Raw genomic sequence first — 18,228 nt, 5'->3', positions numbered from 1 at the left:
GAAAGTCTTACGGGGTTGGAACAACATGAGGGTGAGTGATTACTTACAGAATTTTCATTTTTGGGTGAACCAACCCTTTAACTTTCAAAACGTTTCTCTGCATGATAGACCTACGACTGGCAGATCAACGCGCTACTACATTTCTCTCCGGTATGAAATTAAATTGTGTGGACGATTTTGTCTGTGATAAGATGATTGACGTAACTAAGCGCCCAAGCTGTCCGTTAAAGACACAATTATGACGAAGAAGGATGTCCTAAAGCTTGCCTACTATTCTACTACACACTCAAAAGTATGTACTTTTTCTTCACAAAAACAGCACACACTTTTAGGGAATAGTAGCCTATATGTAGGCGAATTGGGATGCAGCAACTGTCTAAGTGAGTCGTTGAGTCGTTCATTTGAACGATTAGTTAAAAAATGCAGATACCTTCAGTAAAGAAATATTACTAGGACTGCTAGATTGCTAGTGTTGCTCGAGTCGTGCGATGTGGATTTGTTTGGAATTATGAAATAAATGAAAAAATATACACATTTTCACCACCATACCCATTTTTGGGATTAGCCTTCTACATGACTTCAGAATGTGACGGGTCGGCCCTCGGGCTCTCACTGCTGGACATCAGCTGTGAATAACTCTCTCTGTCAGGTCATAGAGTTTGCTGAGGTTAAACCCCGTTAAAAGCCCAAGTGGAGCCATCTGTGCTGTGTCACCGCTGCTCATTCTCAGTGTAATCTTATAAACGTAGCCTTTCAGGTTTTAGTGCTTCTGTTGCATCTACAGACTCTGGAAAATCATATTTACAGAAAAACATATTAAGGCTGGTCTCTTATATCTCATCACTTTCTGTTATATTCCTGCACATTTAAAACTGTAAATAAGAACCATGAGTTAATTCTGGTAACATTACAACACACTGTGTGTGTGTGTGTGTGTAGGCTATATATATATATATATATATATGTATGTGTGTGTGTGTGTGTGTGTGTGTGTGTATATATATATATATATATATATATATATATATATATATATATATATAGCCTACACACACACACACACACACACACACACACACACAATGTATGAAGAGTTCAGATGCAAAAGCCTCTAAGTGCCATTTGAAATTTTCCTCTAGAATTATCTTTTTTTTATCAAGCTCGTATATTTAAGTTCAGCAGTTTCACTTAAATGACAATTAATAGGTAATTTTCATTGCCATTTAAGTGGAATTACTGAATTTATATGAAATTTACCATTTATATGAAGTTAGCTCCTTATGCTTTTCCCCAAGGCAACCAACAGGTGGCGCTGTACAGACTACAGTGGTGCACATGCAAGATTGCTTTAGTAAATTAAAATGAGGTTAAATTCAGGGTGAAAATTTCTGGTTTCATGTAATGGCCATGACTCAATACTAGTTCTCATTTTTAATTATAAAAGCTCACATTTTTACCCTGAAGATGGCTCACTTCCCCTGCAACAGTTACTATGGGAAGCAAACACTTCCTCTTTCTCTCTGGTTTAACCATGGCAGATGTCAAAGGTACTTTCTACAAGTAGGGTACAAAACAGGACCTGGAACTCTTACAGTAGGCTATTACAAATTTATTTAATTTTTTCAACAAACGTACAGTGAAAGGAAGTGCTTAACCCATAGGCCAACTTAATTTTAGATATGGGTGATTTTTTATAAAGCAATAAACATTAACACTCAACACAACATCAGAATGGGTAACAGGGTTGAAAATTCAGTCCAAGCCAATTAAAGGGTAACTCTTGCCAAAATGCAACTATAGGGTCTTTTTGTTAATCTACCCGAGGCAAACTTTAATTTAAAAGCATAATCAGAATGGAAACGGCACTTTTAAGTTTGACCGTATTTTCGTTTTCGGTCAAATAGCCTTTTGAATGGGAGTGCTTGGGGCCAGGGCCGGCGATTGCTATAGGCGAACTAGGCGGTTGCCTAGGGCGACACATGTGTTGGGGGCGCGCACGCATTCTAGTGTCGCCCTATCTACTTCCCATATTAATCATAAAATTAGAACGAAACGCGAAATAAAACATGTTTATTAAACATGATCAAAGGGCGCCCCTCAACCACACGTTTAATTACTTATTAGATTGAATTTATGATTTTTGTCGACCATTTCTGGATTGGCGGGGGGGGCGCAAAAACTCAATCTTGCCTAGGGCAACCAAAGGGCTAGAGCCGGCCCTGCTTGGGGCACTTCTATGATAGCATCAAAAATCGCTATTTTTAAAACACTAAGAAGGCTCGACACAACATGAAACTGTGCTTGAAGTATCATCAGGGGCTCTTCAGATGAACTCAAGCATTGAGAACATTGTTTGTGTACACAGAGTTTACTAAAAAGATAGATTTTTATCCAACTCACTGTAGCTGTGTCCGCCGGCATTTTGTCAGTCAAACATAGTCGATCTCCGAATGCGAATAAACTGACTCTGAATTTTAGTATTGTTTCTTATATGAAGATCCATTTTCAAATACAAGGTCAATATTGATTTTCACTAACGACAAAACAACAAATTATCCGTGAATTTATATGGAACTAATCTTTAAGAGCTTTCCATCTTTACTCTCCTCCCTGTTACGTTGCATTCAGAGATCGACTATTTTTGACTGTCAAAATGCCGGCGGACACAGCTACAGTGAGTTGTTCAAAATCGTTCTTTTTAGTAAACTCTGTGTACACAAACAATGTTCTCAATGCTTGAGTTCATGTGTAGAGCCCCTGGTGATACTTCAAGCACAGTTTCATGTTGTGTCGAGCCTTCTTAGTGTTTTAAAAAATAGTGATTTTTGATGCTATCAAGAATTGCCCCATGCACTCCCATTCAAAAGGCAATTTGACCGAAAACGAAAATACGGTCAAACTTAAAAGTGCCGTTTCCATTCTAATTAAGCTTTTAAATTAAGACCCTAGATTGATGAAGACAAAAAGACCCTAGGTTGCATTTTGATGAGAGTTACCCTTTAAGAATGAATCTGTCTTCCAACCATGTAGAAAGAGTCCAAATGTATAACACTAAGTTTTTGTGCTAACAGGGTTGTTCAGAAAATGTAGGACACATATACAGTATATTATGTTTAAATTAATTAAAATCATTAAGAAATATTTTTTTAAATAATTAATTTAATATAGTAAAATATCTGACTAAAATGGATTAAATATCAATATTTATTTAAATATTTATTTTATTTATTTAAACATTTTACTACAATTAATTAAATATCAATTCGACAGACTGTCAAAAGTAAGACATTTTTGTCATTTAAATGTTAAATACAGCGTTCTTGAACGGACCGAAAATATTCATACATTTAATGAATTAAAAACTAGCACATTTTTATGGTCATTTTTATAATTGTAGGCTATGTTAGTTCTCACTACAAAAATTGGGATGTGTGCCTCTAATGCATGAAACACACTTAGCTGAAGGCAATGACCTTAATAGGGCAGTGAAAACTGTGCCTCATAGCCATGAACAGAGGACTGCAGAGAAGCACAACAATAAACACAGCCTTTTAAGTGCATGCAGAATACACACAGATCACTAATGAAAGTCTGTGTACACAAGCAGAGCCTATTAGAATGGTAAGTGATAGGTTTTTTAAATTATTAATAATACACACAAACTGGATGGCTGGATTTGATTACTCAACACAGCAGGAATGGATCTGTGACATACGTTTTTACATCATGGACCATCTGGGCCTCTGATTGGTGGACAGTGACATCATGTGGAGTGGTTCTGTTCTGCTTTGCAGACTGGCTGATGGTAGATGTGAAAATGTGCATGCTCAGTTTGCTCACACATTCCGAATGCAAAAAAAAAAAAAAGTTACATAAACTTACAAATCAAGCAATTTATTTTATTGGCCTGAAATAATGCATCTAATCTTAGAGACATATTATCCGCACATTCCATTTAACAGCTTTTTTTTAAGGAATATTCTGCGTTCAATACAACTTAAGCTCAATGGACAGTATTTGTGGCATAATGTTGATTCTTAAAAAAAAAAGAAGAAAAATTCACAATTTCAACTATAGCCACATGTTAACATGATTTTACAACTTTGCTGTCATGGCAGCGCAACACATAAAATCCTGAAATGATCATAAAAATTACTAGTACAACTGTACAGTTCAAGTTGTAAACTTGAGTTTTAACAGAAGAAATAATGTAAGACATTTTATAAATTATATATATATATATAAACAAATTGTGTAGTATTAATTATATATTATTCATTTATATGAATTAATATTAATCATTAATGCTGTCAAATCGATAAAAAGTGATTAATCGCATCAAACATAAAAGTTTGTAAGTATATATGTGTGTGTGTATGCATGATATATATATATATATATATATATACAACACACATATATATATATATATACACACTTTTATGTTTCATGCGATCATTCGCTTTAAATCGGTTTGACAGCACTAAACATTATATAGTATGTGTTTTTAAATACTCAAAAAAAATTGAGTAATAAGTGAGTAATAACTTAATCACATAATGTATGTAATGCTTAATATTTAAGGTATTGAAAAAGCAGCAATGAAGTTATAGTGATTAGCAAGCAGCACTAATAAACTGACTGATGGGTTAAATACATCTCAAAAACAACATGAGAAACAGCTTTGATCAAGATCTTGACTTAAAACTGTCAACCACAGCCGATGTAGACACACCCAAACAGAGCCTTATCCGTTCTGCAGGGTTGCCAGATCTCACAGACAAAAATAAGCAAGATGAAGAAAAAGAAAAGAAAGTTGCTTATAATAAGCATACATGGCAACATTGCCATTATGCCCAAAACAATTACATTGGCCTTAGGTTAGAGGTAGCTGACTGCAAGTCTGCCAACACTGAATCTATTGTTTAGTGTAGAGATAATGTTCTAACGTTCGTTGCACTTGCTTCAGGACACAGCCTTCAAAAGAAGAAGGTCCTAATAGCAGCCCTGCAAATAAATAAATAAATAATATATCAAACAGTATACTAGACAAGCACAATGACTAGAATCAAGGCAGCCCTAACAAAGTTATATAACGCAGCCAACATCACAAAGCGGTGGCGTCTGCAATGTGGCATTACATATGCCTGTCAGTGGGTGGCCTACAGACACATCTAAAGCTGGTGTGTGTGAACTAACGTTAGGAAGTGTGCTGGAGCCTGTCAGAGCCTGACGATGCTCTGTGTGCCTGAGAGCGTGTGGGCAGGGCAGTTATAATCAAACCATGAAACTTAACCCACAGTCTGAAGGAAGTGGTTGATAGGATCCTCAAAATCGTAATTTCCAAACTGTCAGTTTTGTGTTCAATTGTTCTATATCAAACACTACTGCACACTAGGGCTGTTAAAGTAATGCATTCATTTTGTACAGTGTAGAGGTTGAAATATTTGAACTTCACTCTCACTGGGCACTTACAGCATGTAAAAACACAGAGAAGAATTAAAGTGCCCCTATTATGCTATTTTAAAGGTTTCTAACTTTGTCTTGGAGGTGTCCTACAAAAGGTTTACATGCATCCAAGTAAAACAAAAAAAACCCCACAAATTTTCTCATAATACACATTTCATTATTATGTCTCATAATATACATTCCAAACCAAAGCGGTTTAATAAGGATTCAGTCTCTAAACCCCTTTATGAGAGCCTACTCTGCTCTGATTGGTCAGATGGCCCAGTCTGTTGTGATTGGTCCACTGTGTCTAAATCGAAACGCCTATTACCATATCTGAATTTCAGCTCCAGAGGCTTCCTCAGCGCTTGATACACAGTGATACGAACAGTAACAATGGTGTTGGTTTTACTGTATCAATTCAAGCTCAAGTTCTCATCCTTTGTTAGTGCATGCACAGTGAATTTTTGAAGCGCAGAAAACACAACACAAACCAAACTCTTCCAGTCTCAGCTGAAACTCAAGTGTTTGAGGGCAGAGCAAAGTAGACATTGTTCACTGGCAGCCAATGAAGATCATATGCTGGCATTATGCAAATGTGTTTCGAACCTACATAGGGTCATGCAGGAAGTAAGATTTCCCTATGACTCGTTTCAGCAAGTTCAGTATCGGTACTTTCTTTTGAGAGACAATAACTGACAATAACAATGAAACTTTGCAGACCTTTACATTCACAAACAGCTATATTACACTTTACATGAAAGGTCAAATAAAAAGCATAATAGGGGCACTTTAAATAAGACACAGTGTTCAAAAATAAGACGAAACGTATTTGGATACCTTCTGCTTGTCAAATGTTAGTAGAACATGTGTTTACTCTGCCACGACACCTCTGTGAACTTGAAGGGATCTGACTTTGTATGTCCAGTTGTCAACTAAAAATAATCTTGAGATCTGTTAAAAATAACCCCTCTCTTGATAATGCAATTAGTAATTTTTGTTTGAAAAACAAGAAGCCTCTTATAAAACTGTCCACCTTGGCCAAAACAATATGGAGAACTTGGGGCCCTGCATTTTTACTTTTACTTTCTCTCACAGCAGCTAATATGTATCTGGACCCTCACCTTAGATTCTCTCTGGCTAGACATACAAACAATTAGATATTAATCATGTACTATTTATAGACAAATCCTTGAAAATGCACCCCTGTTACAAAAATAATATTACCATATACCACAATTAATGCCTGGTGGAAAACGCACAATGTATTAAACAATAGCTTAGAACTATCAAATCATGAGCCACTGTGGAACAATCCTTAATAAACCCATTCATCATTTCAATATGGAGTCAGAGAGGCATAACCAGCCTTGGCCAATTATAGTAGATTTACAGAGTGCTTGACTCTTGCATTGCATATATATATATATATATATATATATATATATATATATATATATATATATATATACAGTGCAATGCATAAGTGAATACACCCATGCTAAAGTTGACTAAAAAGAGGAATAAAAAATCATATTTTGGAAATTGAACTTAATGCCTTAATTTAAAAATTAGGAAAAATCCAACCTTTAAGGACACCAATTTTCTTTGTGAATGAATAATGTATCGTAAATAAATAAATGTTCTTCCTTAAAATACATGGTGCATAAGTGAGTACATCCCTATGTTAAATTCCCATAGAGGCAGGCAGATTTTTATTTTTAAGTATTTTTTTAAAAATACTTGCATCCTGCATCTATGCATCCTGATAAAGTTCCCTTGGCCTTTGGAATTAAAATAGCCCCACATCATCACATAGCCTTCACCATACCTAGAGATTGGCATGGTTTTATTTCAGTTAGCCTAAAAGCTAGTTTGATTTGCATTGAGAGATGATCTTATGGAAAGTACCCCATGCCAATCTCCACACTCACCTAAAGGATTATTAGGAACAACATACTAATACTGTGTTTGACCCCCTTTCGCCTTCAGAACTGCCTTAATTCTATGTGGCATTGATTCAACAAGGTGCTGAAAGCATTCTTTAGAAATGTTGGCCCATATTGGTAGGATAGCATCTTGCAGTTGATGGAGATTTGTGGGATGCACATCCAGGGCACGAAGCTCCTGTTCCACCACATCCCAAAGATGCTCTATTGGGTTGAGATCTGGTGACTGTGGGGGCCATTTTAGTACAGTGAACTCATTGTCATGTTCAAGAAACCAATTTGAAATGATTCGAGCTTTGTGACATGATGCATTATCCTGCTGGAAGTAGCCATCAGAGGATGGGTACATGGTGGTCATAAAGGGATGGACATGGTCAGAAACAATGCTCAGGTAGGCCGTGGCATTTAAATGATGCCCAGTTGGCACTAAGGGGCCTAAAGTGTGCCAAGATAACATCCCCCACACCATTACACCACCACCACCAGCCTGCACAGTGGTAACAAGGCATGATGGATCCATGTTCTCATTCTGTTTACGCCAAATTCTGACTCTACCATCTGAATGTCTCAACAGAAATCGACACTCATCAGACCAGGCAACATTTTTCCAGTCTTCAACTGTCCAATTTTGGTGAGCTCATGCAAATTGTAGCCTCTTTTTTTATTTACCTATTTGTAGTGGAGATGAGTGGTACCCGGTGGGGTCTTCTGCTGTTGTAGCCCAACCGCCTCAAGGTTGTGCGTGTTGTGGCTTCACAAATGCTTTGCTGCATACCTCGGTTGTAACGAGTGGTTATTTCAGTCAAAGTTGCTCTTCTATCAGCTTGAATCAGTCGGCCCATTCTCCTCTTACCTCTAGCATCAACAAGGCATTTTCACCCACAGGACTGCCGCATACTGGATGTTTTTCCCTTTTCACAACATTCTTTGTAAACCCTAGAAATGGTTGTGCGTGAAAATCCCAGTAACTGAGCAGATTGTGAAATACTCAGACCGGCCCGTCTGGCACCAACAACCATGCCACGCTCAAAATTGCTTAAATCACCTTTCTTTCCCATTCTGACATTCAGTTTGGAGTTCAGGAGATTGTCTCACATTATGAAATAAATGTTTTTCTCCAATACACGTTGGCCACAATTATTCATACCCTTTTAGTAAATACCTTTTTGCAATCTCCTTTTGCCAAGATAACTGCTCTGAGTCTTCTCCTATAATGCCTGATGAGTTTGGAGAACACCTGAGATCAGCAATCATTCCTTCATACAGAATCTCTCCAGATCCTTCAGATTCCCAGATCCATGTTGGTGCTTCTTCTCTTGAGTTCACTCCACTCATCAGGTCAGGGAACTTGGACGCTCATGGCAGATGCTTTTTATGCTCCGAAACTCATTTTTGTGTTGATTTTGATGTTTGTTTTGGATCGTTGTCCTGATGAAAGATCCAACCACGGCCCATTATAAGATTTCTAGCAGAAGCCGCCTGGTTTGGATTTTTTTATCCGTTGATATTTTATAGAATCCATGATGCCATGTATCTGAATAAGAAGTCCAGGACCTCCAGCAGAAAAATAGGCCCACAACATTAAAGATCCAGTGGTATATTAAATTGTACACATGGGGTACTTTTTATCCTTGTGTGCACCAAACCCATCTAGTGTGTTTGCTGCCAAAAAGCTATTTTTTTAGTTTCATCTGACCACAGAACCCTGTGTTGTTTGAAGTTCCAGTCGTGTCTGATCACTGAATATGCTGGAGTTGGTTTTTGGATGAGCGAGGAGCATTTTTCTTGAAACCCTCCCAAACAACATGTGGGGATGTAGGGGTTGTTTGATATTTTTTTATTGGCTTTCTGAGCCCAAGACTCAACTAATCTCTGCAATTCTCCATCTTTGATCCTTGAAGAGTCTTTGGTCACTCAAAGCATCCTCCTCACCGTGCATTAAGATAATATAGACACACGTCCTCTTCCTGGCAGATTTGTAACATTTTTACTTGATTATAACTTCTTAATTATTGCCCTGATGGTCAAAATGGGTATTTTCAATTATTTAGCTATTTTCTTACAGCCACTTTCTATTTTGTGACGCTCAACAATCTTTTGCTGCAAATCAGAACTGTATTATTTGGTTTTACACATTGTGATGGATGATTAAGGGAATTTGGCTTTTGTGTTTCCTCATATTTAAAATCCTGTGAAACAAGAAGTCATGGCTGGACAATTTCATGTTCCTAGTCCCCCTGGTGTGCTAAAAAAAGGTAAATATTAATGGGAATATACTTCAGAGATATTTTATTCATAAAACATTCTAGGGGTATGAATAATTGTGGCCAACGTGTATTGGAGAAAAACATTTATTTCATAATGTGATTTACCCCCCAATTTGAATTCTTTTACTTCAATGAAAGGTTAGATTTTTGCCAATTTTTTGAATGAAAGATCAAATTTTTTGAATAAAAGATTTATTTTTTACAGCCATTTTTGATCATATTTACCGGGGGTATGAATACTTTCCGTACCCACTGTATATATATATATATTAAATGTGACTTAAATGTCCAAATACATTATGATTTTAATTGCGATTGTGATTATCCATATGCATATATATATATATATACACTCACCTAAAGGATAATTAGGAACACCTGTTCAATTTCTCATTAATGCAATTATCTAATCAACCAATCACATGGCAGTTGCTTCAATGCATTTAGGGGTGTGGTCCTGGTCAAGACAATCTCCTTAACTCCAAACTGAATGTCAGAATGGGAAAGCAATTTTGAGCGTGGCATGGTTGTTGGTGCCAGACGGGCCGGTCTGAGTATTTCACAATCTGCTCAGTTACTGGGATTTTCACGCACAACCATTTCTAGGGTTTACAAAGAATGGTGTGAAAAGGGAAAAACATCCAGTATGCGGCAGTCCTGTGGGCGAAAATGCCTTGTTGATGCTAGAGGTCAGAGGAGAATGGGCCGACTGATTCAAGCTGATAGAAGAGCAACTTTGACTGAAATAACCACTCGTTACAACCGAGGTATGCAGCAAAGCATTTGTGAAGCCACAACACGCACAACCTTGAGGTGGATGGGCTACAACAGCAGAAGACCCCACCGGGTACCACTCATCTCCACTTAAAATAGGAAAAAGAGGCTACAATTTGCACGAGCTCACCAAAATTGGACAGTTGAAGACTGGAAAAATGTTGCCTGGTCTGATGAGTGTCGATTTCTGTTGAGACATTCAGATGGTAGAGTCAGAATTTGGCGTAAACAGAATGAGAACATGGATCCATCATGCCTTGTTACCACTGTGCAGGCTGGTTGTGGTGGTGTAATGGTGTGGGGGATGTTTTCTTGGTACACTTTAGGCCCCTTAGTGCCAATTGGGCATCGTTTAAATGCCACGGCCTACCTGAGCATTGTTTCTGACCATGTCCATCCCTTTATGACCACCATGTACCCATCCTCTGATGGCTACTTCCAGCAGGATAATGCACCATGTCACAAAGCTCGAATCATTTCAAATTGGTTTCTTGAACATGACAATGAGTTCACTGTACTAAAATGGCCCCCACAGTCACCAGATCTCAACCCAATAGAGCATCTTTGGGATGTGGTGGAACGGGAGCTTCGTGCCCTGGATGTGCATCCCACAAATATCCATCAACTGCAAGATGCTATCCTATCAATATGGGCCAACATTTCTAAAGAATGCTTTCAGCACCTTGTTGAATCAATGCCACGTAGAATTAAGGCAGTTATGAAGGTGAAAGGGGGTAAAACACAGTATTAGTATGGTGTTCCTAATAATCCTTTAGGTGAGTGTATATATATATGAATATATATATATGAATATATATTGCAATTATTTTTCATGTAAGGGCTCTTGAATGTAAAAGACAGTGGGGCTATGGGGAAATATATATGTAAAATAAATTATTTAGATTTAATGGTTAAAATACATATCATGGACAGCACTAAAACATTTCTGTCAGTGTACAGCATACAGCATACAAAAGAATAAATAATAAAATAATTCCCCATAGACACTGTTTTCTCCATTCATAGTTCAGCTTTTCTCAAGAAAAGTTTTTCTCAAAACTGAATTTCAATAAAAATATTGTATTCTAGGCCAACCAGTCAGAACTGTTTCCCTCTGCATCTGTAATGTCAGTCGAAAGAGTCAACTCCCTTCTCGTCTGTGGCTTCTGTTTGATTTAAGCTCTTTATGGATGACTTTTGACATATATCAATGTCTATAAACTGGGTTATGTTTGCATGGTTACCACACAGGAATGTGCCACTATAGAATGCAGATTAAACATGGGCAGATCTTTTCTCTTTTTTTTTTTGACAATTGAAGATACTCTTTCTCAAGAATGATTCCACTTTTAACCCCCAAGCAACATTCACATAACCTTTGCATCAATTTAATACCCCCAGTTTGCCATTTACTCAGACATGAACGGAAACACGGGGGCTTAAATGATCTCAGTGCTTTCCTTTACATGTGGATAGGTCGGGTTTTCTAAAAGTCTGTAATTATGAGTTGTTAGGTGTGAAAGATCTAGCCCTAACTCCTCTTTCAAATCAATAACAGCTCAGCTCGACTATGGCCTGCTATGGGGTTTCAGTGAGTACAGATGTCTCCATTCAGTCTTTGAACCACAACAGGAAGAGCGCTAACTATAAACCACTTCCTGTGTCAAATGAGGAGTAATGGTATGCAGTGTTTATGAGCACTTGAGCAGGGCAAGACACTTACTGCTAAACTCTGAAACAGACTGATGCCGCCGTAGTATCTCTTCAGTATAAAGTTTTAAATGTTGACCTTAAGCTTAGCAAGATAAAATAATAAGATAATACAAATGAGAAAATATATGTGGCACTAGAAGAAATAATATACATGGCAGACTTGCCTTAAACCTATTGTATCGTATGGAAGCCTGTTTCTGCCACTGAACAAAAAAGAAAAGAAAATTCAATTCACAATTGCGAATTATAAAGTCAGAATTGCGTATTATAAAGTCAGAATTGCGTGTTATAAAGTCACAATTGCGTGTTATAAAGTCAGAATCGCATATAAACTCGCAATTGCAAGAAAATAATCCAGAATTGTCTTTTTTTCTCAGAATTTGACTTTATAATTTGTATAATTTGACTTTTTTTCTCGTAATTCTGCAGCATTCAGCTAAATCTTTAAAAAAAATTATAACATGGCGAAAACAAGCTTCCAAAGCATTTGGATTGTATTTTGGCAATAATAATAAAAAAATTAGAAATTAGATACAAAAAAACAACAACAGTAAACAAAACAAAATGTGATTGGGACTTACAAAGAAACAATAATGAAAGAAATTAGATTAAAAAACAAACAAAACAAAACTTGATTGGGTCTTACAAAGAAAGAAGAATGAAATAAATTGGATTAAAACAACAACAAAAAAGCAAAAAAAATGTTTTTAAAGAAATTGGATTCAAAACAATAAACTTAAGTGGGTCTCGCAAAGAAACAATTAAAGAAACTGGATTCAAAAATACATAATTGCATTTTACAAAAAAAGAAAATTTTTTTGATTATAAACAAAGCAAGAAAAAAAAAAAAAAAAAGTCACCACCACAATTAGCGGGTTTTCCGGGGTGTTAATAAAATGTTCTGTGTGGCATTTTTAGTGTGAACTGAGTGTTTAATATTATCAGAAGAGTTCACTCATCTAGTCTGAGCACAGTCGCATTTAACAGAAATGCTACAGAAATTATATTAGATTTCAGTTCTACATGCATGAAGTATCGGTTCAGATGACGGCATTCGACATTGTTAAACTGTAGACTCACAAGGACAGGTTTGATCTGACCAGCCCTCTGTACAGAATGAAACAGAATCTGACTCACTCATACTCACACTTTACAGTAAGAGTCTCGTAAGACTGTTGCTACAGCAATGGGAAAATCAAACAGGCCTCTGAATGAGTGTAAAATGGGTGGGTCTGCATGTGCCCATGGTTACACCCTTTAACCAGAGTGAGTTACCACTGAAAGAAACGCCAACCGATTAACACGACATTAACGTACTTTGGCTCAGCGGGTTGACTCACATGTACAAACAATATCATGTTTGTAAGGACTAGCCAGAGAAATGGGAAAATTACGCGAGGATGCTATGGCATGTTTGTTTCAATCAAAGCCCAGCTTTAAATATTGGCTTGATTTATTGCTAATCAAGTTTTTTTTTTAGGCTGGGAACAGTTCTCTACTAAAGTAATAAATAATAAAGTGTTGAACTCTCACTGGCTAACAGATCCATCAGTGAGTCACCTGGGAGGAACCTCATTGGTTACGTAATCCATCCATCATGTCTGAACAGTGAAACAACAATTCTCACATTCCGCCTTCCCATTCATCTACTTTCCCTCTGACTATTTTCCGCTCAGGAAATCCAGCTACAGAATTCCAAATATTCCCATAGGAATGCTTCCTCCAGCCAACAATCCTCCAGCTGCACAACATAAGCAGGACAAATTGTGAGAAGAAGTTGCTGCATAATGTAACCATCCACATAGGCGCTACCAAAGTGAAAGAGCATTCTAGTTTGGGAATGAATGGAGACTGGATTAGCTTGCAGTGAAATAGTTTAAATGGAAAGATTTTATATGGTTTGGAAAGTGCCACAAAGTGTTCATTATATTCCTGAGAATGGAGCTGAGTCTGTGCTATTGGTGGTTTCCCAAGTCATCATTGCTAATATTGATCCTAGAGGTCGGCCTTTGACCTCTCCCACCATATCCAGTGTTATCTGCAGCTACGGTTCACTAGGGTCAGAGTACACTGAATGTAAACACTGCACAGAGCCACTAACACATCACTGTACTCCGCACATATTCATGTGAGGTATTCTATTTCTGTGAGCATGTGAGTCTGAGCATTTATCGCTGTGTTCATTTCCTGGCAAAACAAATAAGACAAAACATTTGGCAAACACTTTATTTTGATGCTTTAGACATTCTACTAACTATAAGTAACAATAATGATTTGACGCAGCAACACCAGTATGTTTTGCTTGGTTTTTTTTTTGTTGTAAGTGAGAGATGAGAAAATACACATGACTTTTGACCAAGTGTTTGGGTAAAACTTTATATTGATGGACCACTTTAGACAATCAACAAACTATCAGTAACTTTGCAACTACATGTCAACTAGCAGTCATTAGAGTATTAGTAGTGTGTCTGCTTAATATCCGCTTACACTTTATTTTGATGCTTCCCAATGACATTACTATAGGTAACTTTGCCACTACGTCAACTTATTCTACTAACCCGAACCCTTAAGCCTAACCTAACAGTCTACATGTAGTTGCAAAGTTACTTATAGTTAGTAGAATGTCAAAAGTGGACCATCAAAATAGTGTAATCAACATTCGCGATACATAAATACTAATAATAATACTTCTTCTGCAAAATAATCATGGACATATTCAACATTTTTTTTTATATTCATGTGCAAAGATTTCCACCTGTTTTAATAGCAGCCCATGTATAGATGTAGTATAGAAATGTCACAGATGCATATTAATGGAAAATAGCTTCTACATGACAAAGTATTAAGTATTGCAGTTACCAAACCTGTCGTACAGAAACTAGTGTACAAAGCCAACAGTCAAGCTGTACAAACAATCATATTTACTCTTACTGGAAAGGTTAGTGTGTTAGGTTGGTTGACAAGACCACAAAGGGACACACAATAATGACCTTAATTATGAACAGTAACTAAGAACATTGTGGCATCGGTCTAACAACAAACTACATAAAACTTAGACTTCATCTATAGAAATACACTTAGTTTTAGACAGTAACATTCCAATTTTTTTCTTTTTCTTTTTTTTTTGAGGTGGGTCATTTATAATTCAGAAGAATCGAATACTTATTGTTGTGTCCTGCTGTAAAAGCCAAGTAAAGCCCTTATCCATTTAGCTTTTTCTGACATGATCATTTCATTCTAAAAGAACAATGAATATTTAGAGGAACAAACAGTTTTATTCAATTACAGCTACAAGTCCAGGAAAACACATAAACCTTTACTAGTTTTGATATATAATTTGGGTACTTATCCTCAATGTATTAGGCTATGTTGCACGTTAAAGGGATAGTTCACCCAAAATGAAAATTCTGTCATCGTTTACTCACCCTCTTGTTGTTCCAAACCTGTATGGCTTTCTTTGTTCTGCATAACACAAAAGATATTTTGAAGAATGTTGGTAACGGTTTTGGTGACTATTGACTATTGTGTGTGTGTGTGTGTGTAAGTTTGGAAGCATTACTATTTTATAATGTTTTTGAAAAGTCTCTTATGCTCATCAAGCCTGCATTTTTTTGATCAAATATACAAAAAAAAAAAAAAAAAAACATTAATATTGTGAAATATTATTTTAATTAAAAATAATAGTTTTCTATTGTAATATACTTTAAAGTATAATTTATTTATGTGAAGACTGGAGTAATGGCTGATGAAAATTCCGGTTTGCATCAGAGTCACATGATCCTTCAGAAATCACTATAATATGCTGATTTGATACTCAGTTATTATCAATGTTGGAAACAGTTGTGCTGCTTAATATTTTTTTATTGCATTATGATACTTTTTTCAGGATTCTATGATGATTAAAAACTTAAAAAAGAACAGCATTTATTTAAGATACAAATATTTTGTAACAATATACACTACCATTCAAAAGATTGAGGCCGGTCATTTTTTTCTTTCTTTTTTTTTGTTGAAATAATGTTTTTTATTTAGCAAGGATGTATTAAATTGATATAAAAGTGATAGTAAAGATTTGTATTGCAAGAAAATATTTCTATTTTGAATAAATGCGGTTCTTTTTAACTTTTTATTCATCAATGAATCCTGAATAAAGTAAATGAATAAAAAAATTCAGCAGCACTGTTTCCAACATTGATAATAACTTAGTATCAAATGATGCATATCTGAATGATTTCTGAAGGATCATGTGACACTGAAGACTGGAGTAACAGCTGATGAAAATTCAGCTTTGCATCAGAAACAAAGTAGAAAACCATTCTTTTAAATTGTAATAATATTTCACAATATTTGTTTTTTGGATCAAATAAATGCAGGATTGATGACTATAGGAGACATCTTTCAAAAACATTAAAAATAGTGTTGTTTCCAAAATATTGACAGTCATACAGGTTTGGAACACATGAGAGTAAGTAAATGATGACAGAATTTTCATTTTTAGGAGAACCATTTCTTTAATATGACATAGCAATAAGACACTGCACAAGGTGGTCTTCTTTCTTCTTTTGCACTTACGTGTTAAAGATTTGACGTGGTGTTTCGTTTACACTGGTATTCTGAGGGGTGCATGTTTGCACTCTTACACACAGAGACGCCTATTAATAGTGTCTGTGTCATTAGCACAACGCCGGCATCAGCAGAGCCACATGAGCACCACCCAAATGACATCACACTGACCACTTCCCTTTAGATATGACAATGAAACCAGCTCGGCACTAAAAGTTCCTGAGCATGCAAACTCGCACACACAGTGAGAATGTGAAGAAAAACTGCTGATATGAAAATGGAGAGGAAACATTTGTCACTGTATTTTTGCCTTAATTTATCATGTGTGTGTGTATATAACAAAGTACTAGGATCCTTTCACATAACACAAGCATAATAAGCATTTCACATAATACACTATACACACACACACATTTATATACTTTCTATGTAGGGAAAAACCCTTTTTTTTAAGGCAACCCTTTTAAACCTTGATAATTTTTTCTTAAGCATATTAGAATGATTTCTGAAGGAAGACTGTAATGATAATGTAATGATGCTTTACCATCACAGGAATAAATTATATGTGTCCGAATAGAAAACATTTTAATTTGCGATATTTTAAATTACGTTTTTACTGTATTTTTGATCAAATAAATGCAGCCTTGGTGTATGTGTGTGTGCTAATGTATGTATAGGTATATCCACACAAGATTTTGGATGAAACATAGTCTAAAAAAGAACATGAATGAGATCATCCACACTTTTGGCCTCCACAGTTATTCATAAACCCACATGCAGCACACACTACACGCCAAAGAAGAAAGATAAGACGCAGCCATAAAGCACATGGAGTGTGACAATCACCTGCTTTGTAATTCAAACAGTTCTGATCTTGTAAATGTGACTAACAAACATGCAAATGTCTGTATTTTGGTCTGACAGCGAGTCTCGACAAGTTGGACCCACAACAGTAGCTGCTTTATCCCACGGGATTGGTTACAGTATCTGCTCCCATGCTGTTAAGTACAGTATTTCTCACTTTAAAAAGGAAGCGCTCCAAAACTTCAGCTAAAACAACCGTCAGTATGTCAGCAGTCGAGCTCATTTCCGGCATTGCGAGCGGCTGATGTGGCCCTTGTGGCTTCGACTGATTTGAATAGCGTCGGGTGTGAGAGAAGAAACAGCCTAGCGGTTTAACAATCATTCAAGATGGCGTGCAAAGCAACAAGTGAGCACAGCACTTGTTATTAACAGCTGTGTCAGCAAGAGCAGCATTTGTGGCGTCCAGCGCCGACCGCCCATTACTCTTCTGTGTGTGCAATAGTTTAGCAGCTGTGCGGCCTTTAGAGAGTTAGCGGGAGACATCCTGTTTTTACAGTGGGATTTGCTGGGGGGGGGGGGGGGGGGGGTGTAGAGCTGACCTGTTTCCAACACAGCTTATTTTGGGAGATTAACTACATTGTAAACATAACAAATATTCGCGATAAGACGTTAAAGGAAGATCCGAGTGCCATTTCTCATGTTCCCTTTTA

The sequence above is a fragment of the Rutilus rutilus genome, assembly GCF_951802725.1.
Source record: "Rutilus rutilus genome assembly, chromosome: 21".
Taxonomy (NCBI): domain Eukaryota; kingdom Metazoa; phylum Chordata; class Actinopteri; order Cypriniformes; family Leuciscidae; genus Rutilus; species Rutilus rutilus.
Note: the sequence above shows the minus strand (reverse complement) of the source record.